The sequence below is a fragment of the Capricornis sumatraensis genome, chromosome 6 (assembly GCF_032405125.1).
Source record: "Capricornis sumatraensis isolate serow.1 chromosome 6, serow.2, whole genome shotgun sequence".
In the NCBI taxonomy this organism is placed as follows: domain Eukaryota; kingdom Metazoa; phylum Chordata; class Mammalia; order Artiodactyla; family Bovidae; genus Capricornis; species Capricornis sumatraensis.
The window spans coordinates 104553034-104577651 of record NC_091074.1 but is presented as its reverse complement, the minus strand read 5'-3'; the positions used below and the strand labels follow the sequence as shown (position 1 = coordinate 104577651).

The window sequence follows — 24618 nt, the reverse complement described above, 5'->3', positions numbered from 1 at the left end:
ACTCCTGGAGTTCACTCAGACTCGCATCCATCAAGTCAGTGATGCCATCCACCCATCTCATCCTCGGTCGTCCCCTTCTTCTCCTGCCCCCAATCCCTCCCAGCATCAAAGTCTTTTCCAATGAGTCAACTCTTCGCATGAGGGGGCCAAAGTACTGGAGCTTCAGCTTTAGCATCATTCCTTCGAAAGAAATCCCAGGGTTGATCTCCTTCAGAATGGACTGGTTGGATCTCCTTGCAGTCCAAGGGACTCTCAAGAGTCTTCTCCAACACCACAGTTCAAAAGCATCAATTCTTCTGCGCTCAGCTTTCTTCACAGTCCAACTCTCACATCCATACATGACCACAGGAAAAACCATAGCCTTGACTAAGCGGACCTTTGTCGGCAAAGTAATGTCTCTGCTTTTGAATATGCTATCTAGGTTGCTCATAACTTTTCTTCCAAGGAGTAAGCGTCTTTTAATTTCATGGTTGCAGTCACCATCTGCAGTGATTTTGGAGCCCAAAAAAATAAAGTCTGACACTGTTTCTACTGTTTCCCCATCTATTTCCCATGAAGTGATGGGACCAGATGCCATGATCTTCATTTTCTGAATGTTGAGCTTTAAGCCAACTTTTTCACTCTCCTCTTTCACTTTCATCAAGAGGCTTTTGAGCTCCTCTTCACTTTCTGCCATAAGGGTGGTGTCATCTGCATATCTGAGGTTATTGATATTTCTCCTGGCAATCTTGATTCCAGCTTGATCCAACCCAGCATTTCTCATGATGTTCTCTGCATACAAGTTAAATAAGCAGGGTGACAATATACAGCCTTGACGTACTCCTTTTCCTATTTGGAACCAGTCTACATTTTCAGGAACAGACTGGCTTTCCAAGGCAACTGCACTATTTTACATAACTACTAGCAGTATATGAGTGTTCTAATTTCTTCACACCCTTGCTAACACTTGTTATTATCTGTCTTTTGAATTATAGCCATCCTGGTAGGAATATAGCAGTGTCTCATTGTGATTTTGATTTGCATTTTCTTTAATCAGCTAATAATGTTGAGCATCTTTTCCTATGCTTATTGGCCATTGGTATGTTCTTTGGAGAAATATCTATTCAGCTCCTTTGCCCATTTTTAATTGTGTTGTCTTTTTATTATTGAACTGTAAAAATTCTTTGTTCTAGATCTAAGTCCTTTAGCAGATTTATGTTTGACAAAAATTTTCTTCCACTCTGTGGATTATTTTTCACTTTACTGATGATGTCCTTTGAAAACTTTTGAAGCAAAGGTTTTTAACTTTGATGAAGTTCAATTTGCTATTTTTTCTTTGAGGCTTATGCTTCTGTTGCCATATATAGGAAACAATTTCTACACTGAGATCATGCAGATTTGGGCCTTTTTTTTTTTTTAAAGAATCTTATAGTAGTAGTGCTTACATTAAGGTTATTAATCCAGTTTGAGTTAATTTCCCTATATTGAATGCAATAGGGGTTTGGCTTCATTATTGTGCATTTGGATATCACATTGTCCCAGCACCACTTCTAGTCTTTTAAGTCACTCTGTTAATAGCCAGGAGAAACAGCTCAAAACCTCAACCCACACAGCTGTAGGAAGTTCAGTGCCATCACCGCTATTTGTAAGGATTCCTCCATAGAGAAATGTGTCACACTTCATCATCACTCCTAAACCTCTCTCTTCTGGGCTTTTTTCTATCACAGATGCTAAATGGCTCAGAAAGTATATGCCCATGAACTGCACACATTGCAAAAGAAGTCCACAGTTTGCCTTCCAATTCACTTTCCTCCTGAGAAAAGGGATCCCAAGCAGGTCTCCCCCACAAGCATGGCCTGGCTGAAGTATATATGTCACATAAACAACCTTGCCACTCCCGCCATAGCTGATGGTACCAGGGAGCAGCTGCAAAGGTATGAAGAAAGCCAGATCTTCCTGACTCAGGGATCAAACCTGGTCTTCTGTATTGCAGGCAGATTTTTTACCATCTGACCACAAGAGAAGCCACATGAACTCTTAAGATGGCTTGATATAGACACTGCTTTAGAGGTACACACCATATGTGTGACAGCAAACTGAACCCATCAAATCCTCTATTTTGGGAAGTGTAAGTACTCCCACTAAAGTTGTGAGATTAATGGGAGCTCTTGATCACAACAACCGATTATACCAAAGATGATTTTGGCTTAGACATCTTTTTTCAGGGATCCCACTGCGACACTATGGATATGATGTTTTATTGGAATAAAGTCCTGAAAGTAATCCTTTCCTGCATGGAAAAAGCCCTATTTGGTTTTGTTATGTCATTCTCCATTCACTTTTTTTTGTAAGACTTCAGATTCTTAAGAATGATCTCCAGGTTTCCTTTTAATCCATCTCAGTTGAGAATATCTAGATTATGCTACTTTGTGATTGGCTTTAAACTCATCAGGTTCCATATTCTAAAACAGTACAAGTAGTGAAGTGAAGTGAAGTCGCTCTGTCGTGTCTGACTCTTTGCGACCCCATGGACAGTAGCCTGCACCAGGCTCCATGCGATTTTCTAGGCAAGAGTACTAAAGTGGGTTGCCATTTCCTTCTCCAGGGAATCTTCCCGACCCAGGGATCAAACCCACAAATGATATGAAAATCTCCAATTCTTATCAACTGGGGAAGAATTATCCATAATTACCTCTAGCCTAGAGTATGTTTTCTTTTTTTTTTTGAGATTTAATAATTTTATTTCTACTTTTTTCCTTGATTATCATGCCATTCAGGCTTTCTATTTCTTAGAATCAATTTTGATCATTTCCTCCCTCCCCAGGAAACCATCCATTGCTAAGTTACTCTGCTCCAGCTGTTCACATGATTGATTTTTAATTTGTTAATATTCTGTATATCTATTATTATATTACTATTCTGAGCTACATTTTTATTTACATAATTTCTCCACGTCTGTTGTGATTAAAATTTCCAGAAGTTTGTCTCTTTAAAGAACCAGTTCTGACAAATCTACAAATTCCAGTTTTCTACTTTTAAGTATATTTTTTATAACTGTCTTATTTATACTTTCTTTAAAGTTTTCATTGCTTTTCTAGCTTCTTGGTATAAAAAATTAATATATTTTTCCAAAAACTTTAATTATATATTTTTCTACCTCAATCTTTATAAATGGATTATTTATAAAGGTCTATAAAGGTACATTAATTTGTGGTTAAATCAAATACTCCATGCATCCTTGAAAGGATGTTATTTTTTATGATATTAATATAATAATATAATATGTATTACATAATAATGTTAATGTTTAGATAATTTCATCCCTTTAAAAATTACTTCTGTTTAAGAATAACGATGTGTTGAAATGTGTTATTTTCTTTCTTAATATTTCAGTGCTTTTGTTATGTATATTTTGATGTTTCCTTAGCACATGCACTTTCATTACTATTGAATCTTCACTCCCAGTTAGTGTTTCTCAGTGACTGACAGCATCAGCCTCACCTGGGAATTTCTTAGAAATGCAAATCCTCATGACCCAGCCCAGACTTAATAAATCAGAAACTCTGGGTGGGGCCCAGGGATCTGCTTATTAACAGACCCTCCAGGTGATTCCAAAGCAGCTTAACTCAAAGAACCACAGATCTATATCAGCTGTTCTAGCAGTATAAGATAATTCTAATGACTTGGTTAACAGTTACTATAAGCACTCTACTTTCTTTCTTGTTTCTGCTTTCCTGACATATTTTTACATTTTATTTTATTATTGAATATAGCAAACCACTGAATTTTATTTTGTGATCAAATTTCAGAAATTTTAACTTCTTTAAACAGTAAAGTTTAAGCTTTTTCCATTTACTCTCATACTTATTATATTTGGTCTAAAGCCATTGGAGTTTCCTTGGTGGCTCAGTGGAATCTGCCTGCCAATACTGGAGACAAGGGCTCGATCCCTGGGTTGGGAGGATCCCCTGGAGAAGGGAATGATAATCTGCTCCAGTATTCTTGCCTGGGAAATTCCATGGACAGAGGAACCTGGCAGACCCACAGGGTCGCAAAAGAGTCAGACACGATTTAGTGACTCAACAACAACAACAATGCCATTTTATGCTTTCTGGTTTTTGTTTCTTTGATATTTCCTTTCTGTTCTAGTATTCTGTAGGTTAAACTTTATTTTACTCTTCTAAAACTTTTGAAAATCTAGTAGTGAGTTGCATGTAAAACTTTCAAAAGCACTCTCAAATCTATCTTTATCTACCAAATACAAAGACTGTCATTTTTACTGTACTCTGTTAAAGACAAAACCATCAGCAGCTGTATTTTTCCCTTGCCCTCCGTTCTTTCATTTTGAATTCAAATAATATTGTTTTCTCCTTTAGATATATAAAATATGTATAATTTCTTAATATATAGTCCTGTGCCTTCTGTGCAAATACATTTATCACTAAATTAATATATTCAATGCTTACCGCAGTGTAAAATATGTCTTAATGATCTGGAACACCTTGTCACTACTTTGTTAAGCAATATTATGTGGGTGTTATGTCTCTCCAGGTACCAAACATACCTGATGGTGTATTCCTATACCCTTCATACGAGAGCCACAGCACTCTCCAGTAAGTTCTACACACACTACGACATTGTTTTGTAACATTTACTGTTGCCAAGAATTCTAAAATCAATCTACTTTTTGCTCATTTGCCAGAACTGGGTTTTTTCTTTCTTATCAGGATGCTTGTACGATCACTTCTTTTTCTTTGAAATTCAATTTTCTTAATTTTTAAAGGCTTTTAATCCACAAATCCTTTTTTCATATTTTCCTCTATGTCCTCTACTCCACTTGTTCTGGATTCTTTTCCTAGACTGCCTATTAATTATGAAGTTAATTTCTTCTTTCTGTTGCCTATAGAGGTTTCCCTGGTGGCTCAGTGGTAAAGAATCCACCTGCCAATGCAGGAGATGCAGGTTCAATCCCTGGGTGGGGAAGAGCCCCTGGAGGAGGAAATGGCAAACCAGTCTATTCTTGCCTAGGAAATCCCATGGAAAGAGGAGCCTCGCGGGCTACAGTCCGTGGGGTCGCAAAGAGTCGAACATGACAGAAGCGACTAAAAGGCAACTCCTTTCTCTTGCTTATAGACGTCATTTTGTTTGATATTGCTTTTAATATCTTTGCCCCTTTCTTCTGCATTCAAAGAACATCTAAAATTTGTCTTCCACCTCATTTAATTCCTTCTTTTAATAGTATATGGTCTCCACTTTCTTGGTTCCTATATGAACTTTATTTTAGTTACTTTGTTCCTCTGAATGCATCCTTTTGTTTTCTTATCCTTTCCCTTCCATAACAGCTTGGTCAGTTAAATAGAAGCAAGTACCTTGTCTATCTTGTTAGGAATTATATTTTTTAATGTTTTTTTGGTTTCTCATAAGAAATTTATCTCAGAATAAAGTGAATTTGCTTAGTCACAGTACATTACCATGCTTCTCTTGTGCTGAGAATTTTTCCATAAACCTTATATTGATTTTTTTCTGTTCTCATCTTTATGAAAGAGATAACATACTTATCCAGGACTGAAGCATTACCAAGAAAGAGCTGCTTAGAGACTAGTCAGTATTTGGGTGATGAGTAGTAAAAGAGGGTGTCCCCTCAACTCCTTCATATCCTATATTCCAATCCACAGGAGAAAAAAGTAGCAATGGGTTATAAATGCAGAGATTCAGCAACCTGGAGATTAAACAGGGCCACTTGTGAAATCAATATCTATAACATCAAAGAGAGGAAAATACCTCATGCTATGCCCTCATGGGGTACATTCCTGGCCTTATAGTTTTCAGAGCCAGAAGGAAATTAAGGCCCAGAGAAGTCAAGCCATCTCCCCAGCTGTAACACAGTCTAAACCTGAATCCAGGTGTCTGACCTCCAAACTCAACTTTTCTTCTTTTCCCTGAATTATCCCTGTCTTCTCTGAGATCAATTCTGTTATTGCATTATGATTTTTTGCTTCTTTTCTTCATGCGTCTGGTGATCAGTGGTTGTATTCATATTGCTGAATAAAGGACTAGGTTGATTAATGGTTAATGATGAGTGTGTGTTTGCTCTACCATTACCAGCGTTCCCCTCCCTACCCCTTAGAGAGAGGCATGAACGTGGGCTCTTCCTCTGCAGGTGGAGTGTGTTCACTGGGAAGCATCTCTTTAAGGTGTGAGGGTGGGGAACAGGCAGCAACATCTCCAGCGCCCACTGGCCCCAATGTCTAGATAAAGAAAACCGATAAGATCTGTGGGGCCTGGCCGCTTGCATGCAGATTTCCTGATTTCTTCAGAAAATATGCTTCTCTCTTCAGCCTTAGATGGAAAGGACACCCACTCTGCAGGTAGATTTAATGGGGGAAAAGAGGGAAGTTTAAAAAGTTAAACGAGCCAGCCATCCTACAGACTAGTTTTTTTTTTTTTTAATCTCTGTTGTGGCCACTCCTCCAACTCCCAGGCTGTGTTCCTCCATACTGTTGACTTTGGCAAGTGGGCAGGCTCCCCTTCCCAAAGAAACCTTCCTCCCCTCTGTTCCGCTGCTGTCTTTAGGGCAAGACTGAGCCCTGGCCCTCTCCATTCTGGCTAGCCCATGAATTTAAACTCAATCTGCTTTCTATTTTCTAGAAACCCTTCAAAATATTTGATGTTCTAACATGCCACACTACTTTCTCATTTTAGTGAATCATGTTGATGTTTTAAGGGTGAAAGGGGTTGAACGCCCGTGCTCAGTCTGCCTTCAGGAACTGAAACCTAGGCAGAGAATTTCCAACAATTAACCTAATAGAGAGCTGCAGAGAAGATTAAGAACACTATTTTGCTGTAAATTGGTGCAGCCACTATGGAAAACAGTATGGAAGGTCCTCAAAAAACCAAACATGGATTTGTCATATAATCCAGCAATCCCACTCCTGGGCATATATCCAGAGAAAACCACAATTAAGAAAGATGGATGCACCTCTATGTTCATTGCAGCACTATTTACAATAGCCAAGACACGAAAGCAACCCACATGTCCACTGACAGATGAATGGATAAAGATGTGGCGTATAAAACAATGGAATACTACTCAGCCATAAAAAAGAATGGAATAATGCCATCTGCTGCAACATGGATGGACGTAGAGATTCTTATACTAAGTGAAATAAGGCAGAAAGAAAGGCAAATGCCGTATGATATCAATTATGTGGAGTCTAAAATGACACAAATGAACTCATCTACAAAACAGACAGACTCACACAGAGATGAGACATGGTTGCCAAAGCGGTAGAGAGGTGGGGAAGGGACTGATCGAAAGTTTGGGACTAGCAGGTGCAAGCCATTACATGTAGAATGAATAAACAACAAGGTATGACTGTATGGCACAGAGAAGCATATTCAATATCCTGTAGTGAACCATAATGGAAAAGAATATGAGAAAGAATGTATGCCGCTAAGTCGCTTCAGTCATGTCTGACTCTGTGCAACCCCATAGACAGCAGCCCACCAGGCTCTGCTGTCCCTGGGATTCTCCAGGCAAGAACTCTGGAATGGGTTGCCATTTCCTTTTCCAATGCATGAAAGTGGAAAGTGAAAGTGAAGTCACTCAGTCGATACATATATATATATATATACACACATATGATTGAATCACTTTGCTGTACAGCTGAAATTAACATATTGTAAATCAACTATGCTTTGCTAAAAAATTTCTTAAAAGAATATTATTTAAGACACTTTAAGTGCCTTAAAATAATATATTTTTATTCTAAAATTTAAAATTTTATAATTATGTGTCATAATCCTGGATAGTCTATAAAATTTCTGTTCTATGAATTCTATAAATTTTATAATTTATATTTATATATGTTATATATTGATAATTTATATTTTATATAAACTATTTAAAATTCTGTATTTTTTAAACTACCCTATATTTTTCATAATGATAAAAGAATGTTTTAAGAGTGTGTTGAGAAAATACCAGAATAGTGGCTTAAAACTCTGTCCCAAAATTCTATAACTATGTCGGCGACATGTTCATTATTTATTGTAGTGATCATTTCACAATATACACAAATACTGGATCATTATGTTGTATACTTAAACTACTATAATGTATGTCAATTACACCTCAATGAAAAAATAAATCTAAGTCAGAAGAAGACAAATACTATATATCACTTACATGTAGAATCTAAAATAATACAACAAACTACCAAATACAACAAAAAAGAAGCAGACTCAAAGATGTGGAGAACAAACGAGTGCTCACCAGTGGGGAGAGGGAAGGGGGAAGGGGCAATAAAGGGGTGGGGGGACAGGGATGTTCAGTTCAGTTGCTCAGTCGTGTCCGACTCTTTGCGACCCCATGAATCACAGCACGCCAGGCCTCCCTGTCCATCACCAACTCTCGGAGTTCACTCAAACTCACGTCCATCGAGTCAGTGATGCCATCCAGCCATCTCATCCTGGGTCGTCCCCTTCTCCTCCTGCCCCGAATCCCTCCCAGCATCAGAGTCTTTTCCAATGAGTCAACTCTTCGCATGAGGTGGCCAAAGTACTGGAGTTTCAGCTTTAGCATCATTCCTTCCAAAGAACACCCAGGGCTGATCTCCTTTAGAATGGACGGGTTGGATCTTCTTGCAGTCCCAGGGACTCTCAAGAGTCTTCTCCAACACCACAGTTCAAAAGCATCAATTCTTTGGCGCTCAGCCTTCTTCACAGTCCAACTCTCACATCCATACATGACTACTGGAAACACCATAGCCTTGACTAAATGGACCTTTGTTGGCAAAGTAATGTCTCTGCTTTTCAATATGCTATCTAGGTTGCTCATAACTTTTCTTCCAAGGAGTAAGCGTCTTTTAATTTCATGGCTGCAGTCACCATCTGCCATGATTTTGGAGCCCCCAAAAATAAAGTCTGACACTGTTTCCACTGTTTCCCTATCCATTTGCCATGAAGTGATGGGACCGGATGCCATGATCTTCGTTTTCTGAATGCTGAGCTTTAAGCCAACTTTTTCACTCTCCTCTTTCACTTTCATCAAGAGGCTTTTTAGCTCCTCTTCACTTTCTGCCATAAGGGTGGTGTCATCTGCATATCTGAGGTTATTGATATTTCTCCCAGCCATCTTGATTCCAGCTTGTGCTTCTTCCAGCCCAGCGTTTCTCATGATGTACTCTGCATATAAGTTAAATAAGCAGGGTGACAATAGACAGCCTTGACGTACTTCTCTCCCTCTTTGGAACCAGTCTGTTGTTCCATGTCCAGTTCTAACTGTTGCTTCCTGACCTGCACATAGGGTTCTCAAGAGGAAGGTCAGGTGATCTGGTATTCCCATCTCTTTCAGAATTTTCCACAGTTTATTGTGATCCACACAGTCAAAGGCTATGGCATAGTCAATAAAGCAGAAATAGATGTTTTTTTGGAACTCTCTTGCTTTTTCCATGATCCAGCAGATGTTGGTAATTTGATCTCTGGTTCCTCTGCCTTTTCTAAAACCAGCTTCAACATCAGGAAGTTCACAGTTCACGTATTGCTGAAGCCTGGATTGGAGAATTTTGAGCATTACTTTACTAGCATGTGAGATGAGTACAATTGTGTGGTAGTTTGAACATTCTTTGGCATTGCCTTTCTTTGGGATTGGAATGAAAACTGACCTTTTCCAGTCCTGTGGCCACTGATGAGTTTTCCAAATTTGCTGGCATATTGAGTGCAGCACTTTCACAGCATCATCTTTCAGGATTTGAAATAGCTCAACTGGAATTCCATCACCTCCACTAGTTTTGTTCATAGTGCTGCTTTCTAAGGCCCATTGACTTCACATTCCAGGATGTCTGGCTCTAGGTGAGTGATCATACCATGATGATCATCTGGGTCATGAAGATCTTTTTTGTACAGTTCTTCTGTGTATTCTTGCCACCTCTTCCTAATATCTTCTATGAAGACCTACAAGACCTTTTAGAACTAACGCCCAAAAAGGATGTCCTGTTCATTATAGGGGACTGGAATGCGAAAGTAGGAAGTCAAGAAACACCTGGAGTAACATGCAAATTTGGCCTTGGAGTACAGAATGAAGCAGGGCAAAGGCTAAGAGAGTTTTGCCAAGAGAACACACGGTCATAGCAAACACCCTCTTCCAATAACACAAGAGAAGACTCTACACATGGACATCACCAGATGGTCAACACCGAAATAAGATTGATTGTATTCTTTACAACCAAAGATGGAGAAGCTCTATAAAGTCAACAAAAACAAGACCAGGAGCTGACTGTGGCTCAGATCATGAACTTCTTATTGCCAAATTCAGACTTAAATCGAAGCAAGTACAGAAAACCACTAGACCATTCAGGTATGACCTAAATCAAACCCGTATGATTATATAGTGGAAGTGAGAAATAGATTTAAGGGCCTAGCTCTGATAGATAGAGTGCCTGATGAACTTTGGACAGAGGTTCTTGACCTTGTACAGGAGACAGGGATCAAGACCATCCATATGGAAAAGAAATGCAAAAAAGCAACATGGCTGTCTGGGGAGGCCTTACAAATAGCTGTGAAAAGAAGAGAAGTGAAAAGCAAAGGAGAAAAGGAAAGATATAAGCATCTGAATGCAGAGTTTCAAAGAATAGCAAGAAGAGATAAGAAAGCCTTCCTCAGAGATCAATGCAAAGAAATGCAAAGAAATAGAGAAAAACAACAGAATGGGAAAGATCTCTTCAAGAAAATTAGAGATACCAAGGGAATATTTCATGCAAAGGGTCATTAGAGAATACATTTAATAGATATAACCTATAATTTATGCAATAGCCTAAGATATTGACAGATCAAGTTAGAAATGAAGCTGTTTTCTCATAAAGAACCATTTGGTAAAAGTAAAATAAAAATAAAAATTTAATAATAATAATTTAAAAATGAAACTCTGTCCCATGAAGCCCTGACGTTCAGCAAAGGTGGCTCAAGGATGAAAGAGGAGGATGAGATAACAGACCCCCAGTGTCCCTGCTCTACTTCAGAAACAGTACCACTCTTCCTGCCACTTTCATCTATTTCATCTGTATGAGATTTTGCATATGATTTTATCTGAAAAATGGTCACCATCGCCTAAAAAACTGTTTGAAACACATTGTACTAGAAGCTTTATATTTGGTTTATTTGGGGACACTGTGATTTGTAAATAGGCTTTTTTGTTTATTTAATAATCACTAAATTGGCTTCTTTTAACAAGCACAATTTATCTAATTCTAGCTTTTGGAATGTGTGTTCTCCTTGATTGCATCACAGGTTTCTCCTGCCACCTGGTGGCAACAGATGTCTATTGCAGGGGCAATGTCTAAATTTAGCGGGTATCTGCTGAAGTTGCAAATACAGCCCACAAAGCTATTCTTAGAGATTTTTTAAAACATCCAATTACAAGTTACAAGACAATTCTACATCCATTGTATCATTTTTTCCTCCCACCAGATTTCACAGTGGGTATTCGTATTCTTTCCTATTTTCAGCAGAGAAAGAAGCAGCTCAAGGGCTAAGGAACTGACCTTAGATGGTAGCCAGACAATAATGGGATTAGAACTCAGCCCCAAACTTGCAACAGCCATGAGAGTGATAGCTTCCTGACAATCTTTAAGGTCTTAAATCTAGGAAGATATTTGGGCTGGAGGTACAATATTGGTGGCCATCAGAATAGAAGAAATATTTGAAGGTTGATCAAAACTTGAAACCAAGAAAAATGACACAATGGGGTTCCAATAAACAAACCAAGATGGCCTGGCTTAGGGACAGCAGGTTAAAGAAAAGGAAGCTCATACTGCTGGCAGTCTGAAGTCACAGTCTGAAGAATGGACATCTTTGTCTATTATGTCAAAATGCATAGTAAGAAGGAGGAGGAGGAAGAAAGAGAGGAAGGGGCACAGGAGACTTAACAGCTCTACTCTCCACTCTACTCTCCACGGTCTGCTGCTGCTAAGTCGCTTCAGTCGTGTCTGACTCTGTGTGACCCCATAGACGGCAGCCCACCAGGCTCCCCCGTCCCTGGGATTCTCCAGGCAAGAACACTGGAGTGGGTTGCCATTTCCTTCTCCAATGCATGAAAATGAAAAGTGATAATGAAGCTGCTTAGTTGTGCCAACTCTTAGCGACCCCATGGACTGCAGCCCACCAAGCTCCTCCATCCATGGGATTTTCCAGGCAAGAGCACTGGAGTGGGATGCCATCGCCTTCTCCGACTCTCCACGGTCTAGGTCAAATTAAAAACTCTAGCCCGTATTTGTTATGAGAAACGCAGATGTGACAAAAAGTAACAGTGAAGTATGACTGTTCACAGCCTCTTTCCCTCCTTACCTCTCTTTCCCTAAACAATTATTTCTTGCCAATTATTCAATCAGTGCCTGGACATTTTTATAAAGAGTGGGATAATCAACAAGAGAGGGAATATAAGAGGGAGAGGATACCTCTTAAAAGGAAAAGGAGAATTAAAAGCAGAAAAGGAAATGAAGAACAAATGGAAAGAATGTATCCAGACATGGGAGACCTTACAAGCTGGGTTTAGAGTTTGGGGTGGGAGAGAAGTGAAGCTTTGATAGTGTGTGTTGTATGGGAGATTAGTAAAGAGAGAATCTAGCTGGGCATACCCTTAGACGGGTCACCAGGTAGGAGCAGTCACACAAGCAAGACAGCAAGTCACGAATCCAGGCAGATGGCCAGAGGTGCACAAAGGGCCACAGGTCAAAATTCCTGAGGAAGAGCCCAAGGCCAGTTGTGACTTTGAGGCGAAGTCTACGACAGAAACCAGCTCATCAGCAGAGATGGATCCTGAGCAATAGATGCCAAAGAGAAAGGGTCATATTCCACTGAACAAAGGAGAGAAGGAGATTGAAGAAACCTTCTGACATATTCAAGTGCAACAGGAGAGAACTCTGTCCAGGCTTAAGAGCACAGCTCTGCCGTTTTCTAACTGGTGAACTTGGAGACTTCCTCCCCTCTCTGAGCTTCCACGCATCCTCTGGATAGTGAGATGTGGCTGGTGACCTCTGAGGGCTCTTCCGGCCCTGACCCTCAGCCTCAGCACCCCACTGGGCTGCAGGCACTCTAGCTGTCTCCTTCCCCAGGGACAGGTGAGACTGAGAGAAGCTGGTCCCCTTTGACTGCTGTTGCCAAGGGGAGGCCCACCACCAACCCCAGCCTAGCAGCTTTCTCATCACCACAGCCTTCTCCGTTGTCTCCCACCTGCCTTTGGTGCATGACCACCACAAGGCTCCAACACTGCATCCCTCAGCATTCCCCGTGCTCTGGGCCTCTGCCTTTGCTCTGTCCTCGCTCTACCCAAAACAGGAATGTCACCTGCCAAACACTGTTTTATGCCTCTAAATATTGTCTATGACAGGAAGGAGCATTGCTCTCTTCTCTGATTCCGAGACTCCTAGAACTCTGGAGTTGAATGAGTTTATGATCATTATTTGTCTTCCAGTTCAGATGTAATCTGTCGGTATTCAATAAATATTTACTGATTCATTTATCAAGTGATGTATTAATAAACAAGTGGATGTGCAATGCTAACAAATGCACACACTTTTCACTATATTCACTGCCAACATCTCTATCATCTGAATTTTTCTAGTAATTCTTAACTGTTCTGCTTATATCTGCCTCCTTGTCCATCTTTCCTCCTTTTAAAACTTTAGACATAATATTTATCAGAGCTCTCTGCTCTACTCAGAGCTCTCCTGAGAGAGTTAAAGGCATTTGCAAACTCCTGTATGATCAAGGAAATCCCTTGTACCACGCTTTGCCTCCATCACTCCACTCCAGCCACACTGACTTCCTTGGTGTCCTGCAAACATGCCCTAACTCTAACTCTTCTGGGACTCTGCCCCCAAATACCTGCCTGGCTCACCCCCTCACAGCCTTCAACTCTTTGTTCTCATGACATTTTCTCATGGAGGGCTTCCCTGTCTACCATATAATTTTCAACATGGAATTCCCTACAGCTTCTCCAGCTGTACAATAGATGACATAATTTACATACTGTATTTACTGTCTATCTCTTCCAGTAAGTTCCATGAGGAGGGGCTTGGGGTCTGTTTCATCCACTGCTATATCCACAGTAGCTTGGCACTCAACATTTGAAATCCCTGGTTCTCAAGTTGTTCGACTACAGCATGGTATCTCATTAAAGTAAGCTAATCCAGCAGCCAAAATAGTTTGAACCTTTTGTTGTGGTCTTTAAAAACTCTGGAGAAGATGGCAATCGTAATCCAAGTAAGATGTCTTAAAATTTTCCCTTCTACCCTAATTCTTAGATTCCAGAGCTGCTTCCTCCAACATCTTCACGTCTCTCTCTCAACCCTCCCCAGGTACCCTGTCCATGTGAGGTCTTTATTCTCCTTCCTCGTGGAACCATTCCACCTACATCCCCAGCAGGACTTCTGCTCCTCCCGCCTCAGAGCCACACTAGGATGGCTCCCTACTGAGGGAAGGGTTGAGTCCTCTAAGGAGCAAGGTTCTCTCTGTGAGCTCTTCCCAAGGTAACTGTAATAAAGAAATTTGGGGGTAATAAATTTGTCCATTTCTTAAAAATGCAACCTCAGAGAGCAAACAGGCCAGGGACTCCAAAATGTTCCCAAGGAGTCACTATATGTGTTATTGAGACACTTGTCATTAACTTACCTATGAGCAGTGGGGTAGAAGTTAGAGACTTCCCTCCCCTCTAGACTGTTTTTTTCTGTAGAGTTTGGAGCCTGGGGGACTGGAGCAACTAGCTAGAAGAGAAACTGAGTCAAGCCCTGGCAGTCCTGTCCCCATACTCAGGTGCTCAGCTCTCTGTTTGGGAAGTCTGGCTACCTAGAGAAGCATTTTCCAGGAAACAGCCAGGCCACAAAGTTCTCAGTTCCAGAGACCTGGTTATCTCAGTTGGTGGACAAGACTCTTGAGTTAAGAGAATAGGCACTTATTCAGAGAAAAACCCAAGAGTGATAGGACACCAGAGCTTCTGTCCTTGAATCAGAGGAACTAAAGAACAGGGACCAGAATTACCACCTGAGCCATCACCAGAAGGGAGAGGGAAGAGCTGGGACCAAAGGCGAGCCAATCACTCAGGAATTCCCTTGAGAGCAAATGTCGTGCAGGAAAGGAGACCAGGAGAGTTGTGATGGGATCACTTGGTCCCAATCAGGCCTGAAGGCCTTCACTCTAAGCATGTGAGCAAAGCTGCCCTTGGTCAAAATGGACACAAGGTCTGAAGCAAATGAAGCTACAGGTGGAGCTGTCAGAGGACATAGGGTGGTCAGAAAATTCATCTATTTATTCATCCCACAAATATTTATTGAGTGCCTACTATTGCCAGGTACTCTAGGGGCTGACATCCTAGTCAAGTGACAAATCTCTATTTGGGGGACTTCCCTGGGAGATACGGGTCCGATCCCTGGTCCAGGAAGATCCCAAGTGCCAAGGGTCAACTAAGTTCATGCGTCACAACTACTGAAGCCCAGGCACCTAGAGGCCATGCTCCACAACACAAGAAGCTACCGCAGTGAGCAGCCTGCATGCCACAACTAGAGACCAGGGCCCACTCACCGCAGCTAGAGGAAGCCTGCACAGAGCAACAAAGACCCAGCCAGTGCAGCAAGAAAAAAAAAACCTCTCTCTGGGACAAGTCAGAACTAGAGAACGTCCTCAGTTCCTGCTCAGTCCACGCCCTATGGTAACTCTGCCAACAAACTGCAGGGAGTCCAGTCAGCTTGTGCTACATATTTATTTTAACCCCAGAAAAAGTTTACCAACCAAAATAAAATCATAGTGCCTTGAAAAATAAAAGAATGTCCATGACTGATTTTACTATTGTTATTTCCTAGAACTCTAGGCAGCCTACTCAGGATTCCAGGATTCCACAGAGCACAATTTAAAATCCTTTGTCCTCAGTCAGGCTGACCTTCCAAAAACCAGGTGGGCACACTCTTTATTCCCCCAGCAGCAGTAGCAGGGAGATATATCAAAGGAGAGTGAGCTAGGCTTCATTACGGGAGCTCTGAGGCTCGAACTGGGCCTCCCAGAGGGTCCATGTGGACTTATAAATAGATACAGTAAAAGAGTAAATAATGAATTTGTGCAATTGGAGGAAAAAGCTCTAAAGCAGTTCTGGCGATGTGGAGACGACCATTTAAAAAACAGTGCCTGTGCACGCATCTCACCCGGCAGATATAATGGCTTCATATACATTCATGAGCTTTGGTCTCCCAACTCTTCCTCTTTTTCAATCACAATCATAAAAGACAAAGAAAAAGTGAGAGGGGAGAGAAAGACAGATAAACTTTAAGGCTCCGAATTGCAAACACAACCTACAGTTTGTAAATTGCTTGGAGACCTTTGGAGGGAGAATCAAGGAAAGGAAAAGTAGAACATACAGGAATATTGCTGTTTAGGGGAAAGTCTCCGCTCTGGGCATAAAATCTTGTCTGGAGAATGGCTGAGAGGCACAGCCTGAACGCAAGATTGCCTTGTATAAAGGTCGTGCCTTGTTCTTCACTCTGCATTCCTGTCTGGCTCCTGTGGCTGTCTCCAAAGTCATTTACTTGTGCAAGTACCAAGGCTCTATGGTTTTACTGATATGAAAAAACAAGGGCCCAGGAGGCCTGGCTCTGCTTGTCAGCTTCTGTTATCCCAACCCTCCCAAGTAAATCTTTTTTTAAAGTGAGATATAGTTGATTTAAGGATATTACATTAGTTTCAGGTGGAGCCCGGGTAGGGCAGTGGTAAGAATCCTCCTGTCAATGTAGGAGCCACAGGTTGGATCCCTGGGTCAGGAAGATCCCCTGGAAGAGGAAATGGCAACCCACTCCAGTAGTCTTGCCTGGAAAACTCCATGGACAGAGGAGCCTGGCCGGCTACAGTTCATGGGGCTGCAAAGAGTCAGACTTGACTGAGCGACAGGACACATGGGCCAGGTCGCTCTTCTGAGAGGCCAACCTGCCACCAGGTCAGGGGGTCTCAGAGCTCGAACCACGGAGTCTGATTTCCCAAGTTTAAATCCTAGCTCAGCCACTTTTTGTTTAACCTGCACTTTCTTCCATAAAAGAGTTAAGGTCATCTGCAAAAAAAAAAAGGCTTTTCAGTTTCGTGCATTTATATACGTGTCGCCTGGTGATTTGGGTAGGGGAATTTATTGTTTTTAGAAATAAACATGCACACACACACAGTGAGGAAGTCAGCTGCCAGTAACTTGAGGTCAAGTTATTGTTATGTGCTGGGGTCTTGTGTCCTCAAAGGCAAGTGCGCGGTCTAACTTCAGCGGGAAGGAATCGAGCAGTGCGGCCGAAAGGGATGAACGAGAGATCACAGGCCAGCTTCCGTTTCCACACCAGGCTGTGTGCTTAGACCAAAGGCAGCCGAGAGGCAAGCAGCCAGCTCAGCGGGGTCACGGGGCTCGGGTGCCCCTTCCCTGTGAGTGAGACTGACCCCAGGCCCTGGAAAGCTGTTAGGGGGCTCAGGGCTGCCAGAGGAGCAGCTCTTCAGAAGAGATGTGAGATGAAGGTCGTACCCATTTGTGTTGAGCCCTGGCCTCACTGCAGCGCTGAGTAGCCTTGGCCCAGGGCCAGCTTGGATAATTACATTTCACCTGCCCAGACTCCCCCATGGCTTCCCCTGAGAGGCGTATTCCTCTTCCACAGCTGCCGTGATCCAAAACATAAATACTCTCTCAAAGGCAGTATTCTATGCCTGGGCAGCTGAGGTTTAGTTCCTTAAAAGGAAAATCCTCTTGTAACTACATACTTACTCTCATTCCTTCATTCCTTCGGCAAGTAGTTATTAAGCAGCTACTTAATAAGTGCTAAGCACAGTGCGGAGAGCCGGAGTGAGGAAATGAGTAAGACAATAAATTCTCTGGCCCTGAAGCAGCTCACAGTCTAGCAGGAAAACCATCAGGATGAATAGTGAATGTCTTTTAAAATGGAATCTACCTGGAGAACCAAAAAGAAAGATTCCAGATCTGCACAGAAGAGTTAAGGATGGTTTCCAGTGTCGACGACGTGGGAACTGAGCTGTTAACTAGAACCTCAGTAAGCAGATAATGAATAAGAACATGCAGAGCAGCGGACAAGAGGATATGCAGAGCAAGAGGGTATGAAAGAGCTTGGAATTGACAGAACGAAAGACAAGAGTGACAGGAGTATACAGTAGGAGAGGGGTAAGAAGAGGAGGAGGCTGGAAACAGAGTCCCTGGTAAGAAGTGAAGAGCCTGGAAAATTACAATAAGGATGTGTTTGCAGCACTTGAAGATTTTAAGCCTTGGAGCAACCGGTCCATCTATGTTTATAAAGTCACTCTGCAGCAGTGTGGAGAGGACAGTGGGGAAACAAGAGCAAAGATCAGAAACATCAAAAATATGGCACTCTTCTCCTATACCCAATAAGAGGCAGTGGGAGAGAGGGGCAGGCAGATATGTGTTCAGGATGGGAAATCAACAGGTTCCTAGTGCCCGGTGGGATGAAAAGTGAGAGAGTAAAAGAACCTAGAAGAGTGGGCAGCTGGGTGGATGGTGGGACTATTAACCAAGATGCCACCGGGAGGAGGCGGGGCAGGGGGCATAAAGGGCTTAGGCGGGGCCACAGAAGGCAGCCACGAACGTAGGTCTGGGCTCATGAACTCACAGAAGTTCTCCGCAAGCACCACTGCATTTTATCAACAAATTTATCTCTGGAGGTTCTACACCTGGGTCCACAAACCTGAGCTACCAATCCCTGAGAGGGCATGTTAAAACACATATTTCTGGGGCCCATCCCAGAGTTTTAGAAGGTCTAGGGTTCCCTCCCCAATAATTATATTTCTAACAAATTCCCTGTGATGTTGATGCACCTGACCTGGATGTCATGCAAGAACCTCTACTCTAGACTTTTGTATGGGCTGTTTTACCCTGCTTGATCTGAGATTATCTCTGGGTGGGTGAAGATGATCAAAAATGTTCCTTTTTACCACCAGAATTTCAAGGATTCAGTTATAACCTTTAAGAACAAGTGTTTGTATTTAGTGGTGCTTAATCTCCCATTTTTTTTTCTCAAATGACAGGGTTTTAAAATGTGTTAGCCAATAATAGGTAACGTGTTTTTTTCTTTTTTTGAAAGTCAGCTAAATGCCAGGCATCATGCTAAACATTTTTCATACACTGTCTCATTTAGTCCCATGGAAGTGAATACCATTACAATTCCCATGTCTCAGGTGAGGATAAGAGTAAGTGAAAGTCACTCTCTATGCGACCCCATGGACTATACAGTCGATGGAATTCTCCAGGCCAGAATACTGGAGTGGGTAGCCTTTCCCTTCTCCAGGGAATCTTTCCAACCCAGGGATTGAATCCAGGTCTCCCACATTGCAGGCGGATTCTTTACTAGCTGAGCCACCAGAGCAGCCCAAGAATACTGGAGTGGGTAGCCTATCCCTTCTCCAGAGGATCTTCCCGACCCAGGAATCGAACCAGGGTCGCCTGCATTGCAGGAGGATTCTTTACCATACTGATAATAGTTAAAATCAACCCAAGATCAAGTTGTTATTAAACGGCAGATTTACTAGAGTCTATGCTCCAATACTATAGCTTACCGCATCCTTTAGCATCCCGTATTTTGTTCTATAAAATAGGTTAGCTATTTCACAGAACAAGACCAGAATTTTTCCACATCCTATTATGTCATTAACCTACAGTGCTTTCGTGAATCTGTTTGCAAAAATCTGCCAGCACATAGCTGGCAGACACGATGGAGTGTAACAATCATCTTTCAGCTTCTTAATAACCCTTGTGCATTGAACAATCAAGAAAATGGAAGGGTCAAGTGGAAGGCAACGCCCTGTAGGGCTATGATTGTATTTGAGGATTTTCTGTGATGACGCCTGGGGGATATATGGGCATTCTCAGCATATTAAGAGTGTAAGAACCTCTCACAACATCTGTTCCAACAACATCTCTAGACAGTACATGCAGTATCATCCTTAAAAGACAATGTTCAGAAAGCCCTAAGCCATTGTTAAGATTTTTTTTGGCCACCTCCAAAGAGGAAAGCAAACTAAGCAAGCAATTCAAGTCCCAGCTCTCTATATGCAGGTCTATTGGTTATTTAGAATCGAGTAGTTATTTAGCCACTAGGTTACATGCCTAAACTGTGAGACAGAATGTGCCCTATGAGACTATACAATATCAGAAATCTGTGACCTAGGACTTCCCTGGTGGTCCAGTGGTTGAGCCCACTGGCCAAGTGCAGGGGACATGGGTTTGATCCCTGCTCAGGGAAGAGTCCACATTCTATGGGGCAACCAATCCCATGCGCCACAACTACTGAATCCACATACTCTAGAGCCCAGGCACCACAACAAGAGAGTAGCCCCTGCTCACCCCAACTAGAGATAAAGTCTGCGTACAGCAACAAAAACTCAGCCCCTACCCCCGAAAAAAATTGTGACCTGTACACCAGGGTTATTTTAATGTAAATTCCTAAAAGCTGGGGATTACGAGTATGGTTGCTTGAGGAAGCCACGTGGACCAGGACACCCCTCTTGTGAGGACATGAAACACTTTAAAGGGCATATGTGAGTGCCCTTCTGGAAAAGACAGCGCTAAAGAAAATTTCAGGAGGACCCCCCTCCCCAAACTGTCCCAGAACCAAGGCTGACCCACAGTCCGAGGCTCACCAGCAGGGTTCCTGGGATTAGGTTTCTTGTCATAGGCAAATTCCGAAGGTAAGCCTTCATATATAATCCTTCTCCCAAATCTGTCCATATTACCGGATTTCAGTCTCAGCACGAACCTGGACTTGACTCTCAGTCCCTGAGGCTCAGGTCTGGAAGTCTCACTCTACTTGATTCCAGGAGCCCTCCCACCCCGTATACCAGGGCCTAGGCACTAGTATCCATAACAGTCCCACCACCAAAAATTATCTCCACACCTGCTGCTGGCTAATATCTTACTTCAGACTGGGCAGAACAGCACTAACAGAATGCTGCCTCCTGTCTGAATTCCAGCAAAATCTTGGCTTTAGCTCCTGCTGCCTTGCTCCAGACACCACAACACTGCCTGTTGGACACAGCTGTGTCCAAGGCTGCTGCTGCTGCTGCTAAGTCACTTCAGTTGTGTCTGACTCTGTGCGACCCCATAGGCGGCAGCCCACCAGGCTCCCCCGTCCCTGGGATTCTCCAGGCAAGAACACTGGAGTGGGTTGCCATTTCCTTCTCCAATGCATGAAAGCAAAGTCACTCGGTCATGTCTGACTCTTCGCGACCCCATGGACTGCAGCTGACCAGGCTCCTCCACCCACGGGATTTTCCAGGCAAGAGTACTGGAGTCGGGTACCATTGCCTTCTCCAGTCCAAGGCTGCTAGTTCTCACCAAATTCATCTCCTCTTCTTGGGCTCATAGTCCAGTCTCTTAAGTTAGATGTGGCTGTATCACTCAGTTTTACCAAAGGGAAGTGAGTCATGGTATTTCAAGTTTAGCTCATAAAAAACTTGTATGTGCCTCTTTCCCCTTCCAGGACAACCTTGAAAGTCGTTTATTAAAAATGGCAAAGTTGTGCTCACTTTAGCAGTACATAAACTAAAAACTGGACTGATACAGAGATGAGCATGGCCCCTGCAGAAGGATGGCACCCAAATTCGTGACGCCTTTCACTTAACCTATAATGGAATATAATCTGAGGAAAAAAAATAACTGAGTCACTTTGCTCCTAAAACACAATATTGTAAATCAACTATACTTCATTTTTTTTTTTAACTGCAAAGCTTATCAGCCTCGCTCTCTGAATGCCTGTGCAAAGCATTGTTCTCCACCAACCTGAAATGTCTTGAACTCTTGTTGGAACTGAAAACCAACTTGAATGTATTTGAGCCATTATACTTTCTGGAAACTTCGGTTACTGCAGTTGGTGTAACCAACTAATACAAGTGGATCAACTCCCAATTCACTAAATACTCTTTATAGAGAATCATCCACGAGGACCCTCATCCTTGATGAGTTAACCTCCCTGGCCCTGCACTCAGTCTCTGCTTGCTGGCTTCTCTTACCACGCATGGCTGAGATCCCAGCTTCTTATCTGCCAGTCCCATCTAAATAAGCATGGCAGTCTATGAACTCAGGGATGAAAAAGCTGAATTTAAGGCAAGGAGATGAGGAAGCATACACACTCACAGCCCTGAGCCCGTTTCTCTCAATCTGCTCATCCAGGAGTGGCTTGCCTGGTACCCCTCAGAGAGGGCATGCAAGCCTGTAACTTTAGTTGTCACTCTGGGAAGAGATCACAGGATCCAACATAATTCCAATCAACATATTACTCACTTCCTTTGCTTTTCTAGAGTAGTTTTTGTTGTTGTGATAGAAGATGTGGAAATTGCCTTCTCTAGGGTAATCAGGAACTTCTGCAACCAGATGAACTTCTGTTAACCCAGGTTATAAACACGGTTAGCGGTGTTCTGGATCCCTACCTGAAATATACTCTTCTGGCCATGCTTGAGAGGCTTAGAACTTGAACCAGCAGAGTGCAGAGATAAGACACAAGGGAGAAGCATGGGGAACACAGTTAAGACTAGTGAATTATCATGACCATGGGCCAATTGTTGCACTTTATTTGCCATGAAGGGAATCCCTTGATCAGAAGAAATGTTATCTGGAATACTATGATGTACAGAAGGCATTCTGTAAACCCAAGGATGATAGTTTTGGCAGAAGCATTGCATTCAGGGAAATCAAATCCACGTTCAAAGTGTCTGTTCCAGTAAGAGCAAAGTGCTGCCCCTTCCATGATGGAAGCAGTCCAATGCAATCAAACTGGTGCCATGATGTAGGCTTAGTACTGTTCTCTATGGCTGGCAGATTGGGCACTCAACAGCAGCTACAGCCAGGATGGCTGTGGAGAGAAGTCTATGTTGTTGAAATCATATATAACCTCAATATAAATTGCGGATTGGCCTTTCCATTTTTTGAAAAAAAAAAAAATTATTGGAATTTTTATAGGGATTGCATTTGGGTCTGTAGAGTGCTTTGGGACATACTGTCATCTTAACAATATTAAAAGTCTTCTAATGCATGAACATGGGTTATCTTTCCATTTATTTAGGTCTCCTTCCATTTCTTTCAGTGAGGTTTTGTATCTTCTTAAATTTGCTGAAATTATTTTGTGGCCTAACATATGGACTATGGTGGAGAATGTTCCATATGCCTTTGAGAAGTATGTTCTGCTGCTGTTCAATGGAATATTCTGTATTTGTCTGTTAGGCCCATTTCGTCTATAATGTTGTCCAAACTCACTGATTTCTTATTGATTTACTATCTATACGATCTATGCGTTGTTAAAAATAGAGGACTGAAGTTCCTACTATTATTATAGTATTTCTTACTCCCTCAGATCTGTATTTGCTTCATATACTTCAGTGCTCTCGTGTTGGGTGCACATATGTTATACCCTCTTAATGAATTGAATATCCTCTTAATGAACTGATCCTTTTATCATTAGTTATTGACCTTGTTTCGTGTTACTGTTTTTGACTTACAGTCTATTTTGTCTGATGTAAATATAGTTAGCCCTGGTCTCTTGAGTTCTACTTACACGAAATATCTTTTTTCTATGTTTCCACTTTCAGCATATGTGTATCCTTAAAACTTAAGTGAATCTTTTACATGCAGCATATAGTTGGGTCTTATTTTCTTATCCATCTAGCCACTCTATGACTTTCCACTGAATAATTTAATCCACTTACAAGTTATTTTTTGATGACTTACGAATCAAGTGAGAACTTACTAATGACATCTTATTGTTTTCTGGATGTTTTTCAGTTCCCTGATTCCTTTCCTCTTCTCTTGCTGCTTTCCTTTGTGAACTGATAATTCTTCATTTTGATATGCTTTGATTCTCGAATCTTTACTGTTAGTTTATCTACTGTAGGTTCTGCTTTGTGGTTACTGTGACGCTTACATGTTATAGATATACCAGTCTATTTTACACTGATAATGATTTATCTTCAATTATATACAAAACTTATGGGGTCACAAAGAGTCAGACACGACTGAGTGACTGAACTGAACTGATATACAAAACTACTCTTACTTTCCCTTTCATGTTTTCAATATCACAATTTACCTTTTTATATTATGTATTCATAAATTACTAGTTATTTTTAATACTTTTGTTCTTTAACATTTATACTAGAGTTAAGTGGTTAACACATCACTATATTACAGTATTAGGGTATTCTGATTTTGACTACATACTTACCTTTTCATGTATATTTTCACACTACTAATTAACATATTTTCACATTTTCTTCATATTTTCATGTTATTAATTAGCATCTTTTTATTTTGGCTTCAATAAGTTCTTTCAGCATCTCTTACAAGGCAGGTCACTGGTGAGCCACTCCCTTCAGCTTTTGTGTGGGAAAGTACTTATATTACGTTAATTTTTGAGATACAACTTTGCCAGTCAGATATTACTGGCTGGCAGTTTTTTCTTTCAGTTGCATAGATTTCCTTTCAGTGGTACATATTTCATTTTGAATATATCATACTACTCTCACATAGTCTGCAAAGTTTCTGCTGTGAAATCTCCCAGTAGGCCTATAGGAGTTCCCTTGTAAGTACAACTTTCTTCCCTCTTGATGCTTTTAAGATTC

At 41.6% G+C, this 24618-nt stretch overlaps 1 non-coding gene across 1 annotated transcript; it reads left to right on the top strand.

The window, feature by feature from the left end:
* The first annotated feature begins 21526 nt into the window (after window positions 1–21526).
* Window positions 21527–21631, top strand: LOC138081560 (U6 spliceosomal RNA). The gene has a single exon (XR_011145020.1). It is a non-coding gene; the product is annotated as a U6 spliceosomal RNA (small nuclear RNA).
* Window positions 21632–24618: the final 2987 nt, after the last annotated feature.